The sequence below is a fragment of the Mastomys coucha genome, unplaced genomic scaffold (assembly GCF_008632895.1).
Source record: "Mastomys coucha isolate ucsf_1 unplaced genomic scaffold, UCSF_Mcou_1 pScaffold14, whole genome shotgun sequence".
NCBI classification, from domain to species: Eukaryota; Metazoa; Chordata; class Mammalia; order Rodentia; family Muridae; genus Mastomys; species Mastomys coucha.
In genome coordinates this window covers 44,543,475-44,567,041 of record NW_022196896.1, presented here as the reverse complement: position 1 = coordinate 44,567,041, position 23,567 = coordinate 44,543,475, and the positions used below count along the sequence as shown (strand labels likewise).

General features: G+C 40.7%; 1 protein-coding gene across 2 annotated transcripts in view; it reads right to left on the bottom strand.

The window, feature by feature from the left end:
* Positions 1-23,567, bottom strand: part of Kcnb2 (potassium voltage-gated channel subfamily B member 2) — a 475,981-nt gene that overhangs the window by 90,298 nt on the left and 362,116 nt on the right. The window lies entirely within an intron of this gene.

Sequence of the window (23,567 nt, the reverse complement as noted above, 5' to 3'; positions counted from 1 at the left end):
TATATATATATATATATATATATATATATATATATATACATATATATATATATAATACTATACTATAAATATATATATGCATGCAATAACAAATGATGAAAGAAGAGGCCATAAATTTGAAGGCGAGTGGGGAAGGTTATATGAGAGGGTTTTGAGGGAAGAGAAAGATGTTAAAATTAAAATACAGTATAAAAAATAAGAACTACAAAACAATGAGAGCATGTGAGTATTAGAAAACAATTATTGGAATATAAAGTATTTGAAGGTAAAACCCAAAATACCCAATGCAGCCATACTGAGTTATAGAATATTCTTTTACCAATGAATAACATTATTATCTGCTGTGTTTGTGACATTTATTTCAATGAATTAGACAATATGTTCCTACGAATGTGCATGCCACCTTGAGAAGTAAAAAGTAAAAAAAAAAAATAACTCCACTCTAGAAGATGACCCCAGCAATGTCTTTTCACACAGGGATGCTGTCACTGGATGGGTCATTCAGACTATTCTGTGTACCATAGGCTCATTGCTCACTTTAAATGTGAGTAGATTTACAGGGTATGTTCCAATAAACAGAAGAAAAGGGAAAAAATGCACTAATTGTTAGCGTTTCTTATAGACTCCACCCCACAGTTCCCTGGAAGCAGCCAGGTAGGCCTGGTTTACTAGAAAAGGGGCTCTTGCTCTCTTATTCTTACTCTTTTGCTCTCCCAGACTGCCTAACCCATTTCTCTCCTTCTCCCTCCCCCTCTCTCTCCACATGTTCCAGGACAGACTTTTCTCAACTCTCCTCTTCTCCCCTTCTCTTCCCTCTCCTCCTCTCATCTCCTCCCCTCTCCTTCCCTCCCATCTTTTTCCCCTGCCATTTCTCCTTTTTGCCTCTAATCCCCTTCCCATGCCCTAAATAAATTCTATTTTATACTATACCCATCATATGGCTTATATCTCAGTGGGTGGGATACCTTAGCATGGTCCTGCAGCCGAGGCATACCTGGCTCTACCAAACAAATCCTGGTTTCTTTTTTTTTTTTAAAAGTACAACATTTGTGCTGTAAGACTTAGATCTAGGAACTCACATTTCCCACTACTCAGATTTAGAAACCCAGATCGCTCGCTAGACCTAGCCATCTAAACACTGGTGAATTGGTAAGCTGTCTCCTCAACACTGGTCAGTGTACATGTCCCCTGGTCCCACGGGAGGGCTGTTGAGCTCCCAGCCACCCTGTGGTGCCATTTTCCCTTGGATGAGATTTTCCTCTCTCCTGAGTCCGTTTCTTTTCTCACTGCTGTGAAATCCCAGGCCTGGGTGAACCATTCTCCTTGTCCCCCACTCAGGCAGTGGCCTGAGCTCAGCCCCAGTTCACTGTGTGATGTGGCCCAGCTGCTGCCGTTTTCAAGTTGTTAATCTATCCTCAGAATGCAAGCATGGGTAATTAATAACTCCTATCCTCACCCGAAAGGGAATGTCTTTGCAGCTACTTATAGGCTCCCTCCTGGATCTCCTTTTACTCTAATTCCAAGGCCAAATTTGGCCCCTATACCCACAAAACAATAATTCTACACGGCCACTTAGTGGTCCTTTAAAAACAACACAAAACAAAGCAAACTTTCCTAGCTCTCCAGGGTGATTAGTAGGCTTCTCCCCACAGTTCCTTTTCTTGCTGCTTACTGCCTGCTCTCAGGGTCTTCCTGCCTTGACTCTGCTGCCGTTGCAGCAGCTAGCCTCAGGTCTCCACTTTTTGTCTTGCTCTTTCAGCATGCACAGTGTGCACTGGAGTGGAGTTGCTGGCAGACAGAATACTGCTACAGGTGCTGCTTCTCACCCCAGATGCTCACTCTCTCACCCCACCCTGCCCCTCCCCCACACCAAGCCAAGCCACCACCTATGCTTCCTCATTCCCACTTGGATTCATCTATGTTTGTCTCTGCCACACTTCTGCCATTCCATTCTAAGATACACAGCCACACTTCTGCTGCTCCATTCTAAGGTATAACAACATGACTCTCCTCTAGGTGGAGGTATAACTTCAGCATCATCTTTGTTTGGGGCAGTCTCATGACTGTCTGCCATCTTTATTATGGGCAGTTCCCACATCACTGCTTTTTCACCTCGAGACAACCTAACTTAATGTCTTTAAAGACACTGCAATTAAGATAAAGTTGTCATATGATTTCTATCCTGCCTTGGTAAATAGTAATTCTAATATTAATTGAAGATTTATGATAGTAAAAAGGTTAAAGATCACTGCCCTAAATATATGTTTAGCCTCATTTTTGCTACTGTCATTGTCTTAGTTAGGGTTTAACTGCTGTAAACAGACACTATGACCAAGGCAACTCTTATAAATACAACATTTAGTTGGGACTGGCTTAACAGGTTCAGAGATTCAGTATGATCCTGTATCATCGAGGTGGGAGCATCATAGCCTCCAGGCAGGCATAGTATAGGTTGAGCTGAGTGTTCTACATTTTCATTTGAAGGCTGCTAGCAGAATACTGATTTCAAGCCAGCTAGGATTAAAGCCCATGCCCTGAGTGACACACCTACTCCAACAGGGCCACACCCTCTAATAGTACCACTCCCTGGACCAAGCATATACAAACATCACAATCATTAAATTACAATATGCTCTATTTGCTAGATACATTGTAGAAGAAATAATTAAACAAACAAACATAGGTTGACTATCTCAGATGACCTATATAGATACTAGCTCTCAATCTTGTCAGAAATCTACTAAATATAGTTAAATGTTTAAGCTTATTATGACAGCGAGAGATTCCCAAAGCCTAACAGTGACTCCTATTCCACAACATCTCTGAGAAGATATAGCATGGACACAACAACGAGACTGCCTGGATTGTGGTATGATAATTCCTGAGAAACATTACTCCATTGCCTTACCTGCTGCCAGGACTTGTGGACCTGCTGTTCATACTGTGAGCAAAGAGAGGATACCCAAAGAATTAAATGTCTCATATTGCCTAAAACAAGGTGAGTCATTTCTTCACATTCATATTCCAGAGGAAAAAGTTTCTCATCTAAGCTTGACTGTGGACTGACTCTGCCCAAGTTTTGATGGAGACTACAGGGACCTGGAAACTGTTTAGGTAGTGCACTATGACCAACCTCTGTCATTTTAGTTAATACATAACACCTAGATTATAATTTATTCTTTCCATATTTCTGACTACATTGACAGCTAAGCTAATTGTATCTTGACAGCTAGAAAACAGACCTCTAGCTTCTTACCCCAAGGTAATCCACCACTATATTAGTTCATTAGTCAATTTGTTACAGTTTTGCCTAACTCACAGACTTTAAGATAAAGGATACATATGTTCAGATGTAACCATTCACAGATGTAACCTTCTGTTACTTCTTACCTAAACTCAGTTTCCAGTGACTAACTGCTTCATATTCCTTTCCCTTGTTGTGCCATTGTCCTAACATTAATCAACAGAGTTCTTATAAATTAGCCTAACTCTAATACAACATTCCACTTTACGATCTAACTTTTATACTCACAAGTTCAAATTTTAAGTTTCCTTTGGTTATCTTCTAACTATAGACTTAAAATTTTTCTCATGCTAAATATTCTATCAGCTATCATAGTTACAAATATAAGTTCATTTTGGTTGTCTTTTAACTATGGTCTTAAGGTGTTTCTCATGCTAAACTATATGATCAACTATCATATTCACAAGGTTTTAAACATTTCACAAGGTTTAATTGTCTTTTAAATGTAAATTTTAAAATATTATTTTACTAAATTGACATATATTCAGTCTCCTAGGCAGAAGAAAAAAAGCCCTTCTTGCTCCTTCTGCTCCACAAAAGGTTTTTTGTCTTCCCTAAGATCACCATAAAGACTGTTCACACTGTTAGCAAACTTATCATTTTTTATAAACTTATAAGCTCCAAGAAACACACTCAGCTCTACCTCTCATGGACCAAACAGACTCCAGCTAGATAAGCATACCTGCCAATCAATAGCCTAAGTTTCTACCTGTAACCTATCCCAGAGGGTGGGATCCCTGGGATTGCCACTCCTCCCACCCCAACAAAGAATACCTAAGGGTTTCAAATGTATATATAAGAAAAAATTTTTCTCCCAAATGTACTTTATTCTCTATCTCATGTATGTGTGTGTGTGTGTGTGCGTACATACGTACATACGCATGTATGTATGTATGTATATATGTATGTATAGTATGTGTGTGTGTACGTATGTATGTATGTATGTATGTATAGTATGTATGTGTATGTGTGTGTTTCAGCCAAGTCCAGATGTTTCCTCAAAATCTACATCCAAGACAGCTCCAGAGAAGCATCTCACAGATGCTCCAATCTACTCTCACAGACACAGATGTTTCTACTTGAACTGTTTCTTCTACCTACAGATGGTTCCACAGACCCTGGACAGCAAGGAAACAGCCAACTCTCCTAAGACTGGACCAATATCCCCATCTTCATTTTCTTAGTTTTTCCAGAGACTCATCATCCCAAACTCAGCAGGAAGTAGTTAAAGATCACAACGATCCTATTCCTGTGTCACATCACCTCTTTATAGTTTTTCTTTCTTTTAAAAAAATTAAACCAAAATGGAGGAATGTTAACATACCTTCTAGGCTCTGCTCCACAGTTACCTGGCAACAGCCAGATAGGCCTAGCTTACTATAAAAGTGGTTGCTTGCCCCCTCCTCACTCTCTTATTCCCTCTTACTCTCCCTGACTTCCTAGCCCCTTTCTCCCTCTCTTCCCTTCCCCCTCCCCCCTCTCCATATGTTCTTGGCTAGCCTCTCCTCTTACCAACCCCTCCCAAACCACAGCCCCTTCCTCCCTGCCTCTCTCTCTCTCTCTCTCTCTCTCTCTCTCTCTGCGCCTACTCCTTTCTCACCTCCCCTTCTCATGCCCTAAATGAATTCTGTTCTACACTATACTAGTCATATAGCTGATAACTCAGGGGGAATAGACACCTTAGCATAGGCCTGCAGAAGCATCCTTCCCACCATTCCATACCTGGGATTACCAAACATATCCTGGTTTCTTTGTTTTTAAAAACACAACACTAAGTCACTAATTAGATTCATGACAGATAGATTTTTCCACTCTGGGCTACTTTTTATGACAGTTTCTTTATATTAGATTCATTTGAATAAATTTTGACAATAGCTACTAAATATTATCAACAACAAAATCTCTACCCCTTGACTCTAAGACGTGCCCTATATGGAGCTGACTTTTCAGAGCAATGGTGAAACATTTTCCTGTGAGTAAATACTCCCACCTGGAGATACCTGATTTCTCTTACCAGGACATATGTTTCACAGTATGGTATTTGGTGATATGTTAATTTGCTGTTACTTGTGTGGATAGAAACGTCTAAAGCAGAGGGTTATAAATGGTGGAGCAATTGACTAGTGCATCTGCAAACCCCTAATCCATGGTGTAAAAACAAACAGGCACTAAGCACATGGTGTACTTCTGGGATAGCTCCCCAGAGAAGATACTCTTGACTGGAGTCAATTTGACTTGTAATTAATTTAAGCACAGGTCCAACTCTTTTTAAAAATAATATTTTACCATCTATTTTATAATAGAGAAATAAATAAAAAAATTTCACCTTAAAAAATAACTCATAAAGTGAAATTGCCAAATCAGCCATGGACATCATTTATAAGAAGCACTCACACTCTTCCGAGTGTCCCCAGACTGGCTCCTGAGGAGTCCCAAGGTGCCATCTCCATAATTACTCTCCTTCAAAAGATTGCTCCGGGTAGACTTTGTTCAAACAGAGTGGCTATCATGACAACCACTTTAGGGCTTTTAACTATGAAAGTCAAGCCTTTTCACGATGAACAGGTGACAGTTTTAGGAACCTGTGTTTACTGTGTCACACTCAATTTGTGAAGGTCAGTAAACATTTCAAATGGGATATGCAGTTAGAATGAAAATGTGCATCCAAATGTAAAGATCAGTCTTCCATCTTAAAGATGCTTCAGAAACCCCCAGACCCTCTACTACACAGAGCCCCTTGACTTTTGGAGCAGAAAAAGTTCCTGTTTTCTAGTGGGATGCTGTAATTATTCAGTGGAATTGACTAGAACTTGCCAGCTCACATGTAGGGAGACAGCTCTGGGAAAGTTATGACACTCAGCTGCTTTCTATCTGTTACCAACAGCTCTCTGATCTGAATGGAACTTTGTAAAGCCTTGAAACAGAAGGTTAAGTGTATTAGTCAGGGTTGTCTAGAGACACAGATCTTACAGAATGTCTCTCTATATTAAGGGAATTTATTGTGATGACTTACAGTCTAACTAACCCAACAATGGTTAGTTGTGAATTGGAAGTCCAAGAATCTAGTAGTTGCTCAGTCTCATGAGGCTAGTTGTTTCAGCTGGTCTTTTGTAGAAGTAGGTTCTAACAGATGTGCTGGCAAGTAAATGCAAGCAGGCAAAGATGAATGAATCTTCCTTCTTCCCATGTCCTTTTGTAGGTCTCCAGCAGAAGGTGTGGCCCAGATTAAAGGTGTGTACCACCATGCATGGATCTGGGACTTGTTTCATCCCAGGCTGACCTTGAACTCAGAGATCTCCTTGCCTCAGTTTCTTGGGATTAAAGCTTTGCCTAGGCCTAAGCTTTCATCCCCACTATGCCTCAAGATCTCCATGCCAAGATCTAGGTCAGAAACTTGTGTCTTCCAGATTCAAGATCTGGATCACAAGTGAGTCCTCCAATTCTGGATATAGTCAAGTTGACAACCAGAAATAGCCATTACATCAAGGGAACAAGTACTTACTGAATGACCACAATGGGCAAAGCCTTATGCCAGGAGCTAGGGATATGATGCTAAAGAATCCTGGCCTTTGCTTTCTTGGACCTGAAAGCACAGGCTAGGAGCTGGGTTTTATCAAAGAGTACCACCAACAGGCTTTTACATACAAGGTAGCAAAAAGGTAAAGTGCAGCTGGAATGTTGGGGAACTAAAGATTGCTTCACTGAGGAGCCATTCACCAGAGACCAGAATGACAAGCAAGAGACAATGAGCAGAAAAATGAGTATTTTATAAACAGAGTTGAATCTTCAGAAGATAGGAGGGAGAGCATGCTGGAAATTCTGAGACTGCATGCGAGCTAGGTAGGTAGGGAAGATTAGCATTTATTTGCAATTATTATGAGATTATTCTAAGTGAGTAGGTAATGATGATGATTGTCATTATTACACTTGTTTAATAACTACTGGGTGAGTGCTAAGTACTGCACTATATGCATGCAAAATACAAGTCTCAAGAAACCCATACCAAAAATGTGTCCTTAGACCTCAGAGAGCTTTCTAGTTTCTCTGAAAGAGGATAGTGGAGGATAGGAAGGCAGTTCAGCCACAGCCTGAAACTAGGAGCTCTGGATCAGACAACACCTATAACTGCTGACCAGAGGGAACAGAAAGGAGCCAAGTGGAGAGTGACCCCTGGCTACATGGCTGGGAAGGGTAGAGTTGATCCAGCATCTCGGGCATTTGCCAGGAGATGCCAGGGTGTTCTGTGTTTCAATCTGAAATATAAAGTAGAAAATGAAAACAAGCTCAGATTGGTCCTTAGTGTGACCCAAGGCCAGTGGGAACACTTCTGAGAAGGGACTGTAATGGCTTTGCTTGGACAGGTGCTGTGGGTGGAGGGGAACAGACAAAGATGAGATTGTTGGAAGGCAAACACAGCCAGAGCAGGAGGCGTGGGCTAAAGCTTATTCTCTATTAAAGACTCTGAATCTGAGCTGGCCATGTGCCAAGCACACTTCACAAGTACTTACCACTCGTTCTGATTCTGTCTTGAACCCACTCTCAAACCAAACAGAAGCGCAGATTTGATTAACTGGAAATCTCAAGTAGCATGGCTGGCATTATTTGCATTATCTAACAAATACTCGTAAAGGACCATCAGATGGCTAATCAAGCTAAGAAAGAGTAAATGCTGGGAGAGACTCCATACAACATTCTGCCTGAAGATCCCAGTACTATTTTCTGTCTTTCTGTTATTTTCCACATCTGTGTTACTCAGTCAGGACATGTTTGGATTCATAGGACAAAGCTCCAACTCCCTAGTCCTGATCTGGGATCATTAGCTCCCACTAGCCCTCCCCCATCACATCACACTGTGGGTAATATACACTCTGGCTGACCCTAATGGAAATTCAATCAATTATTCATGCTTCTTCTACAGCAAGCAGAGGGTGTTGATGAGGGGGAACTCCCAAAGGAGTTTCTGTTTGGGTTTTTGTTTCTGATTTTAAAAACCAGAAGAAAGATAGGAAAACATCTTTAGAATAAAAGACCCACTTTTAAAGATATAAATGCTGGACCTTGGAATGAAACTGTTTTGCTCTTTTATAGATCCACTTAATTAGTGCTAACTTTTCTTACTAAGAAGCATGAAGGACAGTGGTGAGTCTTCAGGTAGACAGAGGGCACACAGGCTCTTCAACCTGAAGCCATTTTGCATTTAATGGCTTCTGTAACTGGTTTGAGTTAGGTTCAGATTAAGGAAGCATTCACAAGACAGTCTTAGACGACAAGGGACTTTTCTACCTGAATGTATGCAGAAAGGAACCATGCCCATTATACATGCTTAGTCCCATCTGTACAAGTTGCCAGGTTACTCTCGCATCCAGTTGCTGGAGGTAGGCCAGGAATGCCCTTTGCTTGCTCATCCCAACTCTTAGGTTACTGCACTAATGACAACAGGTTCCTTGTGGGACAACAGCCCAAGTACACTTAGCTGGTCCCTCCCTCCCTCACTTTTCTTTCCATCCCTCCGCCGTTTTTGTTTTTCTTGTCTGTTTCTTTCTTTTTTTTTTATGTTATCTGACTTGAAGTTTTGGATAATTATCTGGCGTGAGTTCTGAAATCCATTAAAATGTTTAAAAACCTAATAAAAATTCCACTAATTTAGAATGTATTATCATTTGACAGGCCCAAGCTGGGAGGGCTTGCTTTTGCTTGGTAAACGCATTCTTAATAGTGTGAAATTCATAGTGCAAACCAGATTGCAGAGGGAATGTTTGAAATACTTAAAGGACAAATTGCTTTCAGCACTGACAAACCCTGTAGGAGTGCTGTTTACACAGAAACAAATGGCTGATGCTTACAAACCATTAGAATTTATTAATGAAATCAGACCTTCCCTACTAGGCAACACCAAGATAGCTTAATTTGACTTACTGTATGGTTTTTGTTTTGGGCTTTGTTTTGATTTGGGGGACAGAATTTCATTGTTGTTGCCTGGGTTGGCCTCAAACTCACAGTCCTTCTACCTCAGCATTGGCCTAAGTGGTGGGTACACAGATATATGCCACCACATTTTTCTAGCTTCTGTTTTCAGAGAGATAAAAAAAATCACCCCTGTACTCCATAACATTCCATTGTAACCAAAAAGTTTCTGGGGTAGTAGAGATCCATGTGTCTGCTGGGACAGCAGTCTGGACTTAGATCATGGCCTTTCTCTTAACTCTTTGTAACTTCCGTGTTAAATCCCAAGACTGATGATTAAAATATAAATAGGTTTTTAATAAAAAAGAACTTGGGGGCTGGGGATGGAGCTTGGCAGTAGAACACTTACTTACCCTCTGGGTTTGACTCCTGGCAAACCACACAATGACAACATTAACCCCAAATCTTAAAAATCATCACATCTTTTTAATGTAAGTGTTCTGGAAATTTTCATATGCCTTAAATTTTAGTCACAGTTCACAATGTTATAGGTCTCAGGTTTTGAGGAGAAACTGTGGTGGCATACACCTTTCATCCTAGGAAGAGGCAGGCGGGTCTCTGAGTTCTGGGCCAGCCTGGTCTACTCAGTGAGCTTCAGGACAGCCAGGGCTACACAGAAACCCTGTGTTGAGAAGCCTAAATAAATAAATAAATAAATAAATAAATAAATATTTAAAAAAATTAAAAAAAGAAGATATTAAGAAAGAATCAAAGGGAAAAGAGGAAAAACTTAACAGACTGAAGAAAGAAGAGAGGGGGAGAGAGAGAGAAAGAGAGAGAGACAGAGAGACAGAGAGACAGAGAGACAGAGAATTAACTGTACAATTAATGGCCACTTTTAACTAATGGCCATGGGAAAATACCAGCAAGTTCCAAGTTCTATTTCTTTTTTACTTGGAAATAAATTATGTTGTAGGCTTCATTTATATTAAAGATAAAGTATTTGTGTGATGTATTAAATTAAAGTGGCTTACAGAAATTAAAAATGGTGCTTATAAATTTGTTTGCATTTCAAACGTCTAGCGTTTCTGAAAGAAATTCAAGTTGGTAATAAGGATTGCCACCATCCCAGGAAACACACTATTCCAATTGCTCTGAATGAGAAATGCCTTCATAAACACAAGCACTTTAACACTTTGTCTTCAATTAGTGGTTCTGCTTAGAGAGAATATGGGAGGCCCCTCTGGAGGAAGCATGCCTCTGGGGTAGGCTCTGAGAATATAAAGCTTTGGCCCATTAGTTCACTCTCTCTCTGCCTTGTGTTTGTTGTTAACAATGTGATCCATCAGCCGTCTGATCTTCTCCCATGCCTACCATGATAGATTCTTATCTTTGTGGAACGATACACACAAATAAACTCTTTGTGTATGTGTATGCATGTGTATGTATATGATGTATGTGTATAAGTATATGTATATATGTATATGGACGCTGCTGTGGTTGTAATATTTCAGCACAACAATGGAAACACAACTAATAGAACCAATAACAAGTGTTCAATGCAGCATTTATTTTAACAAGAGCCACAGTCTTTTGTGGATTAGCTGTTATTTTGCTTTTAGGGTTAATTGAAATTAACCAGAGACTATATAGTCTAGGCCTGGTGCAGGTTGGGAGAGGCACCCACTGAGGCTTGCATCAAAGTCACTGCTCACAACAGGTTGCATGAAGACACTCTTGGACCAAAGCAGCTGAGTTTCAAGGACTTTGCTTTGCATTGCATGCTGTGCCAGCTGCTTCTGTACACCACTGGGTTGGCAGCAGCCTCTGGTAAACTCCCAGCTCTAGAGACTTGTCTGTCTCTTGAAAGTCTGACAAGGAAGATGAAGAAGCAGAAGCCTTTCTTGACTGTAGCTTGCATAGATATGAGCAAGTCCTTATTTTTATTAAAATTATATTATAGCAAATGACATAATGGCTTTGAGGCTAGACACACACACACACACACACATACACACATACACACGCACTATAATTTACAAATTTGAACCTCTTGATATGCTTCCACAGGGAGGCTTTGCAAATGTGTAGAGGTTCAAGATCTACAAATGGACTCTTTTCAGACTAGACAAGTGCTGTGGCTGAAAAGCAAGCACTGGCTCTCCCTTTTACCATGGGCTTTACTATTTAATAGAGAAGAAAGGACCAAGTTCAGCCATGTGCTTATCATCACATGTCCTTCTAGGTTTTGAGAAGGGTTCGATGTGTGTATTTCTCTAAGCTAGGTGTGCTAGTTTCTAATGTACTTATTTGTATGAGGTGAACAACTGCAGAACCCACTGATGACATACTTCATACTGTGAATAGCTGCGGCTGGATCCACACTTGCAACATGCTTCAGCATTATTACACAGGTAAGATAAGACACTGTCTTAGTTAGGGTTTTACCACTGTGAACAGATATCATGACCAAGACAACTCTTATAAGGTCAACATTTAATTGGAACTAGGTTATAGGTTCAGAGGTTCAGTTCAATATCATCAAGGTAGGAACATGAGAGGCAGGCATGGTGCAGGAGGAGCTGAGAGTTCTACATCTTCATCTGAATGCTGCTAGCAGAATACTGACTTCCAGGCAGCTAGGATGAGAGCATTAAAGCCCACACACAGTGACACAGCTATATTAACAGGGCCACACCTCCTAATAGAGCCTTTCCCTGGGGCAAGTATATACAAACTATCATAGACACAGATGTTTATTTGAAGCTGTTAATACTTTAGTAAACACAAATACAGAAGTGGCTTGGGAATAATTACAAATAACATGGATAGACTATGACAAAAATAACCATATGTTTGAGTACAAAAAAATTCTTGTATTCATCCCTGGACTTCCTTATCTCAGGATGATTTAAAAGCTAAAACAACTACAAAGAAATCCAAATTCTCCACCATGAACAAAAATTAACACAATTACACATGTGCAACTAAAGCAAAAATAGGTACATTCCTTACACCAAGATGAAAACACAAGACAGAGGCAGGCTAACCATTGGAAGAAATACTTGCGAACAATGTGTCAGGCAAGAGAATAATGTCTAAAATCTTTGAGCAACTCAAACACCTCTATAGGAGAAAATGATCCAGTTAAATGGGCAAGAGGTTGAGTAGGTTTATTAGAAGAGAGTAAAGAAATGGCCAATGGAAACATGAGCAAATGTTCCCTGGGCTTGCAAATGAAAATGAAAATGAAAATGAATGAAAGAAAGAATGAACAAATGAAAGAAAGGAAGAAGGAAAGAGAGAAAGAAAGAAGACAGGTAGGGAGGGAGGAAGGGACTAAGGGAAGAAGGGAAGGAATAAAGGAAGAGAGGAAGGAAGGAAGGAACGAAGGAAGGAAAGAGGGAAGAAATCCACAATAAAATGTCACTCCCTTGTACTATAATGGTTAGAACACCCCTCACCAAACCAAACCAAACAAAAAACAAAAAACCCAAATGCAGTGGGAAAAAAGAGAGTCTCTGTGTGCTCTTGGCATGAATATCCCTCAGTATAGCATCAATTTAAGAAAAATTAAGCAAAGTTCTCAAAAGAACAAGAAACAGAATATTTTTATATCATGTAGCTAGGCAAGCATGCTCTTCACAGGCCCAGCTTTCAAAGAAAATAGGATTCTCCATGACTCAGTTGCATCCATGCACAACATTTACCCAGAAGATCTAGACTCTGTATGTTAAATGCTTTGACAGCATGCTTACTGCATTGTTGACAGCAGTAAAGTGATGGTGGCGTTCTCAGTGTCAAGGAGGGTGAGTGGATAAAGAAGCCATAAGAAGTAATATCCAGTCTCCATGAAGAAAGACATTCTGCTGTTTGTGACAGTGTGTGTACTGGCTGGCTTTGTGTGTCAACTTGACACAGGCTGGAGTTATCACAGAGAAGGGAGCTTCAGTTGGGGAAGTGCCTCTGTGAGATCCAGCTGTGGGGAATTTTCTCAGTTAGTGATCAAGGAGGTAGGGCCCCTTGTGGGTGGTGCCATCCCTGGGCTGGAAGTCTCAGGTTCTATAAGAGAGCAGGCTGAGCAAGCCAGGGAAAGCAAGCCAGTTAGGAACATCCCTCCATGGCCTCTGCATCAGCTCCTGCTTCCTGACCTGCTTGAGTTCCAGTTCTGACATCCTTTGGTGATGAACAGCCATGTGGAAGTAAGCTAAATAAACCCTTTCCTCCCCAACTTGCTTCTTGGTCATGATGTTTGTGCAGGAATAGAAACCCTAAGACAGTGTGTCTAGAATGTGTCTAAAGGACGTATTCCAAACACCAGAAGACAAGAAGTCCATACTCCGGAGCACACAGCACATGACCTCTAAGCATTTGTAGAGAGGAGCAGTAGTCAGCGCAGCCTCTGTGCTGAATGAAAGTGAGATTAATTGCTCCTGAATCCAAGCCTCATTTACAGGAGGTAAAGGGTGCAGAAATCAACAGCATTCTTTCCCCCTGGAGGACTGCATTGATTCAAGAGAAGTTACCAGGGAGAGGAGCAGCTCCCACCATGAGAGGCATACACTAAGCAGAGAAGGCAATAAGAGAAGAGCTAGTACTCTCCATGCTGACCTCATTCTGCATTTTTGTTGCATGGCCACAGGCAGTCACAGCAGGTGGCTTTACAGCAATTACCTACCTCATTTCCAAATCTTTTTTTTTTTTTTTGAGGTTTTCTTTCTTTCTTTTTCATTAAAGGGACATGACCCCAGTGTCACTTGATAAAGAAAAGCCAATTTGTGCAGGCAGTTAACTATGCAGCATGGGAAGGCTGCTTGGTGTCTCTGCTTAGCATACTGAAAATGCAGTTCTGCACAGTTATTTAACAAACTGCAGTAGGAAGCAACTAAATGGCACATTAGGGAGGTAAAGTTACTCTCTGCTTGGATTGTAATTTTTTTTCTTGCAAATGCACTCTTTGAAAGAACTAAAACTAAAATCTTGCTGCTGCTTTTAACGGCTGTGGTTTCCTTTTATGTTTATATTCCAAATCTCGTACGATATGATCGGATCAAAGCTGTTTAATTTGGCTGGTCTTGTTTTATGATGTTTGACTGTTATAATGCTGTAAAAATGAGAACTATGTGAACTAGACAGGTAATGATAAATGTGGATTGATATGTGCCGCCTCTCTGCTAGCTTAGGACACTGCAGGTGTATTATTTATGACTTACACTTGTGGGAAGGTAAAAGCAATACTGAGATGCCTGGTCTTAACACTATGGCCAGATGGACACAGAGTAGCAACCTTTTCTAAGGAACTTTCAATATAAAGACAGCAAGTGTATTAACTCCAAAGCTTGTGTTCCCCCCTCTTCCTTCTCTTCCTCCTTTCCCTCTCTTCCATGTCCTTCCTCCATATCTTTCTCCATTTATTTATTTGTGTTGTATTGGAGATGGGAGTCAGGCAGGGCCACATGCATTCTAGGCAAATGCTCCACACCCTGGACCTTGCTCTTTGAAAAATCTTTTGTAATTGGCTGAGTGCAAAGAGCCTTGGCCCTGTAGCTTGGCAGTTTAGGTGTACTTCTCCCGCATGCACCATTTCTCCACAGAGACTATGGGCAACCTGTCCAGACTCATCCCTTGCCTTCATTTCAAAATACACCATTTGGAGAGCTGATCAAGTCCATATGCAGGCCTATCTACCAGACTTTTCACCTAGTGAATCTCCTCCCCGTGATCACTGTGTCTTCATCAGTGATGCCAAGCAGGCAGTCAGCGTCTATGACAATGCTTCTCAACCTGTGGGTTGTGACCCCTTTGGGGGTCACTAAAGACCATTGGAAAACAGATATTTACCTTATGACTCACAACAGTAGCAAAATTAATTATGAAGTAGCAATGAAAATAATTTTATGGTTTGGTCTCACCACAACATGAGGAACTGTATTAAAGGGGCGCAGCATTAGATTCCCCCTTTATTCTCCCCTTTCCTTCATTTCTCCATCTTCTCTGTTACTTTTTTTCTCTTTGTGAACTGAGCCCCAGCGTTCTTCCCCAGACTGAGTCATGACCACCTTTCAGTTATATTCCCACTCATAATAGATAATGGACTTCTACTTCCTGGAAAGCTTTGTTTCCTGATGCCTAAGTCACAATATGCCACGTTAATGTGAGTCTCCAGGGTGTTCTTTTCTTCGCAGCCAGCTCTCCCCTAGTCTCCTCAGTTTGCAGGCCTCCTGCTCCTCTCCCACATTCACTTTCACATCTTCCTCTCAGGAAGGCCTTCAGGCCCCAGGCTCTTCCCCAACCCTTCCCAGCTTTCCCACACATATGACAGGAACAATGAACATTCATCAAGGGCTTGTGCTATCCTGGAAGTCTATGATTATGTAATCCTGGGGTGCAGTATGAGGCCTAGACCATAGTAAGTGCACATAAGCAGCCTATGAAAACCGGATTCAAAGAATGCATGGCCTAATGCTGTGCTTCTCAGTGAATGCTGTAGTTAGCTGTAAAAAATGAGTGTGCATGTCAGAGTCTCTCTAGCTGTACAGTGGACCACTGATGCTTCTGACTCTCCATGCTTCTGTGCTTGAGAGAGATGCTTGGATGTAGAATTCTTATTGAATCTCACTCTCTTGGTGGTACTAACTTTTTATATAAATTGATCAAGTGAGAGAAACTGATTCTGGAGTCAAGAGAAGAAATGTTGCCAGGCAACAATATATGAGGTATCCGCTTTTCTCCTGAAATATAAATGCTAGTTTTAAAAAATTAAAAAATTAGTTTACAGTGCTCTTTAACTCATCTGACTAGCTCACATATGTCTCAATTTAGAATCAGGAAAAAGTGACTAAGGAGAAGAGAAGAAATGCTTGCTGAACTTTTTAAAGATATAATAATAACAAAACTGTTGAAGATATGTGAAAACAAGTAAGGACATTTTAGTCCACCATCAGCTAAATGAGACAATTAAAGATTTTTTTGTTTTGTTTTGTTTTTTGTTTTTTTCGAGACAGGGTTTCTCTGTGTAGCCTTGGCTGTCCTGGAACTCACTCTGTAGAATAGGCTGGCCTTCCAAGTGCTGGGATTAAAGGGGTGTGCCACCACCACCTGGCCAATTAAAGATTTTAAACACAGACAATTGATTTCTCCAAAGTCTTTCCAGTGAGGCCTGCATTGATTTTCTACAGTTCATACTTGGCTTTTTGTGTCACCGTGGATGCTCACCTCCTCTGGATACAAACTAAACCTAAGATGGTGGTCGCCAGCCACAGATGACCTTGAGATATGATGAGAACCAGCTGCAATCTGTTGCTAAAATAGACATACACCAAACTTAGGGGGGAAAAAACCATGAAAGAGTTTAATAATTTTTATTTTAATCACATGCTGAAATCATAGTTTATTCAATATATGGGTAAAATAATTGACATTGATGTTAATTACACCTGATTATGTTTGCCCTTTTATTTTTAATTAATTAATTTATTAGAGATAGAGTTTCTCTGTGTAGCTCAGGCTGGCCTAGAATTTGGTTTGTAGACCATGCTGGCCTCAAATTCAAGAGATCCACCTGCCTTTGCCTCTTGGGTCCTAGGATTAAAGGCATGTGCCACCACTGCCCAGTTATATTTACTTTTTTGATATGGCAACTTGGAAATTAAAGAAATGGCTTATATTATTGTGTTTCTATTTGACAGTATAAGGTCACATTTCAGACTTCATAGAATGGAAGTCTGAAATGAAGAGAAAACAGAAGTCTGAAACATTATGGTTTATGCCAATTCCATAAAATTTTATGACTAAGAAGCAGTCTGGAGCTGTTGGAATGGAGTGATTCAAGGAGAGAGATGGGGTGTATAGTCCAGTGTTGGAGGATACTGCATACAAAAATCACATTTTGTCTTGCAAATGAAGAAAACCTTTTGTGGAATAAGAGGTAGAATTCTGTCAGACATATACTTACAGCACTACATGAGTTAAGTCTCAAAACAATTTGAGTCTTAGACTTTCATATAAGTCATCAATATTGTTTTAATTTATACTAGCAAGAGATCAATAATATCACGGCTAGGCAGTTCAGACAAGAAAGGTGTATATTATAGCAACATCTCTGTGTCTGCATGGGAAACATCACTCAGACTTTCTGAATAAACAGAGCAGAGCAAAACAGCTAGAAAACTATTGTAGTTAGGCTGATGTGAATGTCCAAAGAAAGGCTTGTCACATTCTGTTTATTCAAAAGGACAGGTATGCCATACTCTGAGGGTGTGTGTGTGTGTTTGCACATGTGCATATGTGGAGGCCAGAGGTCAACACTGGGAATCTTACTGCATTTCTCTCTACCACATTGTTTGAGACATGGTGTCTTACTGAACCTGGAGTTTCCTGATTCAGGCTCCTTGTCCCTGGTGATGGGGTTACAGAGGCACACATTTGCTGTGCCTAGCTTTTACATGAATGTTGAGGGTCTGAATTCAGGTCATCATGTTTGAGAAGGAGCATTTTTTTTTAAGCTGAGCTGCCTCCTTAGCCCCTCTAATACTAGTTTTTAACAAAATGAATAGAAACTAATGGAGACAGAAACAAAAAGAAAAGGAAAACAGGCTACTGCCCTGTAAGGTGGTGGGACTTGCTAGCCTCCCACTGCTGCGCTCTTCACACCAGCCTTTCAGTGGTGTTTACATTATGCCCATGACAAAGATATCATCATTGATTTATTATTTTGAGTCCTTAGAATATGATATCCAAAAGTGAAGGATTCATATTACCAAAATCACTCCCAATAGGTACAAAGGGCTCAGCATCATAATTGATAAGGGACCAAATTCTAAAGATGGCTGATCACTTTGTGAGTTTTTAATAGCTGCTGTTCCTCTCATTTATAGGACGCTTTGGAGAAATAGGACTGAGAGATTAGTCATTATATTCTGTCAGAGTGTCTCCACCAGGCCTGCCGAGAATGATTATACCCAAACCTCTTTGGTTCTATGTTATCCACTGTAGAATATGACTATTGACTGCTTTCATAGTCCACATAAATATTTAATATTATGCTTTGCTATAAACTGAAGATGAATGTAATAGAACTATGGGACCACGCAGTATTTTAATTCTACATAGTATCATAACTGTACAAATACAAGCAAAGCAGTAAATAAGAAGAAATGTGCAATTCATCTGTTTAGATTAGTGAATGAACATTATCAATGGTCAGAGAGAGAAGAGTGCTTTAAAGTTGTATCTGGGAAGAAAATTCCAAAATACTTTCAAGTCTCTCTCTCTCTCTCTCTCTCTCTCTCTCTCTCTCTCTCTCTCTCTCTCTCTCTCTCTCTCTGTGTGTGTGTGTGTGTGTGTGTGTGTGTGTGTGTGTTGCCTACAAAGGCTATAGGAGGGTTTTGGATCCCTTGGAGCTGAAGTCATAGGTGGTTGTAATCCAGCAGACATGGGATTGACAGAGGACCCAAAGTAGGGTCCATGGAGCGGACAGAGGACCCAAAGTAGGGTCCTCTGCAACAACAATTGCTCTTAACTGCTGGAGTTCTGTCTCCATCTCCTCAAAATGGCCTTGATGAAATTAAAATTGTAATGTCACTGGCAAATTAATTTTTTTTAAGTTGATGAAATTCCCTTAATATTTCCAAACTTTGAGAGAAGCATGGTAAGATGTTTTTTCTTAAATACAGTTCTTTCATGTAGTTTTTAAAGAAAGGTCTACTTATTTTATGTATTTTGTATATCAGCTTTTTGCCTGAATGTATTTGAGTGCAGTGCATATGTCTTTTGTCTATGGAGGCCAGCAGAGGGTGCTGCATCTCTTGGAACTGAATTTCCAGCTGTCAGCTTCTCTGCAGATGCTGGGAACTAAGCCTGAGTCTCCTGACAGTGTGGCAAGCCTCGTCAGTTGAGCCCCAGTTTTTATTTAGTTTTAAATGGACAGTGAGTTTTGAGAAATAAGTTTGAAGATGTATACAAATATAATGCATTCTTAACAAAATTAGTGCTGACAGTTTCTCTGACTTTACTTCAGTTATGAAAAGGTTTGAGAAGGTAAAAGTCTTCCACAGCAAACTCTGTATTAATTAAGACTATTTAAAGAGGCACTGTCTAAGGAACAGTACTGTGAGCCACAGGTGTGGTTAGAATTTCTGGTAGTCACATTAAAAAGACCACAAACCAAAAAGATAAAATTAATTTCAGTAATATATCTTATATAACCCCATACAATCAAAAGTATTTTCACTGAAACATCTAACAATAGCAAATTTATTAAAGGAACATTTTACATTTTTGTATTTGTTTAGATCATTATTACCATTATTATTATTGATAGGCATGTGCATGTATATGCAGATGGTCAGGTGACTAGAAGAGACTGTAAGATCCCCTGGATCTGATGTTGCCAGTTGCAGTTGGAGTTTTGAGTTCCCTCCATGATACCCGTGCCTTATGGATGCTGGGAACTGAATTCCAGTCCTCTGCAAGAGCACTAAGTGATCTAAATAGCAGAGCAGAGCCATTTCCCTTGCCCCACTCCACTTGCTTATTCCCCTCCCCAATCCATTTCGTATTCTGCTGAATTTAACCCCTGCACACATCTCAGTGTGCAGCAGCCCAGCCTTCATACTCCATCCTCACAAAGCTAGTAGTTAGTGCACTGAGCTTGAAGGATCATAGCTGGCACACTAGGACCAAACTGCCGGTGCTTCTTGCCTTTATTTTGTGCAAATAAAGACACAGGTTATACACTCTTGCAATAAGAAGAAAGTGAAATGGCTTCTTTATTCCTTGCATCTATTTTCATTCCTTATGTAGACAGTCTTGGTTCTCTCAAGTCTGATCAGAAGTTCTCAAAGATTAGGGAACAGCTCAGAACTTAGCAGCAGTCCTTTCTATCTTATTTTAAAAGTGGGGAGGAGGAGGAGGAGGAGGAGGAGGAGGAGGAGGAGGAGGAGGAGACACGCCTCCTTACTTAATTTAGGGATGCATCAGCATTGTCCCCTGAAGGGCCCTATGGTCATGTTAGTCTCTCCCATGGAGCCACTTGGCAGTCTAAAATGGCATGTTTGTCTCAGCAGCATCCCAGGGTTGAAGCCAGCTTGTCTTCTCTTAAAGCAATCATGCCATGAGTGGAGAGGTACACTCAGTTTGGCTTTTTGCAGGAAAGCTAAAATCCCTGTCCAGCTGTCTGGGAAAATTTAAGATCATTTCAAATTCTCCACATCACAACTCTTGGTCAACTTCATGAGTTGAATGATAATGATGAGCAAGCAAGATGTACAAATGCACCGAAGTGTGAGACTATGTAACAGATCCTTATTTTTCTTTTCTGTCATAATGGTTTCCCATGGTACATCTTGGGTCTAATGATACACCATCAGAGCTCTCATGTGTCCCCACTTTTGGGCATAAGCTGTTAGGCTTACCAAACATTTGAGTGTATTTGGGTGTCAGGGCATAGCATGTGTGGTAAACAAACTCAGATGCAGTATGGTCCTGGTCCTGTGGGTGCATAGGAGTCTGTCTGACAAATGATGGGTGTGGTAGGGAGCCCTGAAGTTCCTGGATGGTGGAACATGGATTACCCACCTCCACATGTGACATCTGAGCTTTTCAAAGATTGTCTACCAAGACTTAAGGGTTCACAGCACTGATGGGGGAAGACAAAGCTATCCTAAACTGTTGAAGAAGGATGAACAAAATGCCAGGCAAGCCCCTGCTTATCACACACTTTTGGCTAGCTCTTCTCTAGAGCAACAGAAATACTAGATGCTCTCATTCTGAAAGTCAGAGGAGGGGAAGAGTTCTTAAAAGTAAGCAGATCTCTGGTTTATAGTATGTGTTGTAAATGATGATTGACAGGTTGAAAGACCTGTATTTAGGAGCACGGTTTTTATAGGCATCCAGTGAATGCTTAGCATTAGAAAGGATTTTGGTGGAAGCAATGTAGCTGAAGAATATGAGACAGAAAGTTATGTCAGCCAGTAGCGAATTGCAAGCTGAGACGGAAAAGGTTTCTTTTAGTGGGTAAGGTCATGAGAGCAATTAATTCTTTGCTTTTCCTTAGAAGGAATGATATATATGTAATGAAAACCCCCAAGATTTGGTCTAAGAAAAATAACCAATAACTTTATAGTGCTAGATTTTTAGTTTCTGTTTTAGGACATATCCCATTGAAAACACTTCCAGCAGTGGGTAGGCTCCTCAACAAGAGTAGGTAGGCCCATTTCTATTTACTACTGTGTCTCCAGCATGCAATAATGACCAACTTAATGGGTTATATATACATCAGATAGTATATACATATATACTATACATACACACACAAACACACACAAACAAATATGTACACATATTGCTGAAAAGACAGACAGATGAATTAATGAATGTTTGAATAGTAGCTTTGGGAGAAAGGATGGGAAACCAGCATTCTTGAGATTTAGTCAAAATTCGTTCTTTATGTACTTTTCCAAAGTGCTGTCTCTGACCAGAAGAACCTGCCACTGACCTTAACCCAAGCAAGAGAAGATCAGAAGTTAAAAGAAATCATTTAGAATGATAATTAATATTTGTTTTGCTTGTTACAGGTAGCTCTATGTGTCCACATGAACCTTGAACTCGAGGCTTAGGCCTCTGAAGTGTTAGCATTACAAGTCTGTACAAGTGGTAACCTCTTCCCACCAGAATTTGTTTTTATAACAGTTGACAATGCCCTGATAGTCAAGCGCTTGGTTACAGTTACCCTAAATTATTCATCATTATTGTTTACAAAAGTATCTGTGCGGAACAAATTGAAAGAAGACAAACAAATGAGACAAACTCCTTCCCCAGAGTTTTAGAAATGCTGTTCTGAAGCCTGCTTTGCAATCCCCACCTCAGCGATGGAGTCAGATCAGTAACTCAGACAGCAGAATGCACAGGGATAGCTGGAGCTGGCCCTTTCTTATTTGGAAAACAGATGTATCATTTTGGGTAAGCTTTTGAGTTTATGACCCATTCTTATTGGTAGTCAAGAAAACAAAGCAGCTGGCCAGGTTTTCTTTTTCTATATTTCAAATGCAAATTGGGCTTTAATGGTGTAAATGATGGCATCCCCAGCAGCTAGGGAGGAATCTGTCAGAAATGTTTGGTGCAGGAAGGCGTACACACAAGGAACCATGGAGCAGGGCTGTAGGGCAAACCTTGTGATCGGTGAGGATAAGGACCACAGACTCCCCTCTCGCCCGCCACATCCCGCCACATCCTTCCACAGAAGCACACACTGCTTCAGGAGCCAGCTTCGGTGAGGATAAGGACCACAGACTCCCCTCTCGCCCGCCACATCCTTCCACAGAAGCACACACTGCTTCAGGAGCCAGCTTCTGTGTGCAGGGAGCTGGAGTACCAAGAGGACTGCCTGAGTTCTGGGGATGGGGATTCAGGGTAGAGAACATCTGCTGATTTGCCCAGAACACCCAGAGTATTGCCATTTGTTTGCTGCTTTGTGCTTTTACTTATTTAGGTAATCTTGGTTTTACAGAAGGTTTTTGTTGTTGTTGTTGTTTTTGGTTTTTGTTTTTTTTAGTTTGAGTGGAGGGATAACTTAGAGATTCTTTTTTTTTTTTTAAAGATTTATTGATTTATTTTATGTGTGTGAATACACTGTGGTTGTACAGATGGTTGTGAGCCTTCATGTGGTTGCTGGGAATTGAATTTTAGGACCTCTGCTTACTCCGGTCAACCCTACTTGCTCTGGTCAGTCCTGCTCACTCCTATCAGCCCCGCTGGCTCCCATTAACCCTGCTCACTCAGTCCCTGCTTGCTCTAGCCCTAAGTTTTATTTATTATTATACACAAGTACACTGTAGCTGACTTCAGACACACCAGAAGAGGGCGTCAGATCCCATTACAGATGGTTGTGAGCCACCACGTGGTTGCTGGGATTTAGACTCAGGACCTTTGGAAGAGCAGTCGGTGCTCTTAGCCACTGAGCCATCTCACCAGCCCTTAGAGACTCCTTAGGAAAGCAGAGACTGCCTCTCAGGTTGGTAGCAGACTGATCAAATGATGGTGGAATGTTTTATATAGTCAAAATTATCTCTTATCCTTGATAATTGCTAAAGGAAATATTTGGCCTGTATGCAGCAGAATTTACAAATGACTTTACAAATATTTAGGAAATCAAAGAATTATTAAATAGCAATGGGGGAATGAGAGACATTAAGGAAACTGTTTGTAGCTCTGTCTTCCATCCCAAGTGATTAAGATTTACAGATGCCAAGAAGAGGCCAGGCATGGTGGTTAGTACATGGTTGTGATCCCAGCACTCAGGAAACTGAGGCAAGAAGCTCATGAGCAAGCAAGTAGGCAGGCAGGCAGGCAGGCAGGCAGG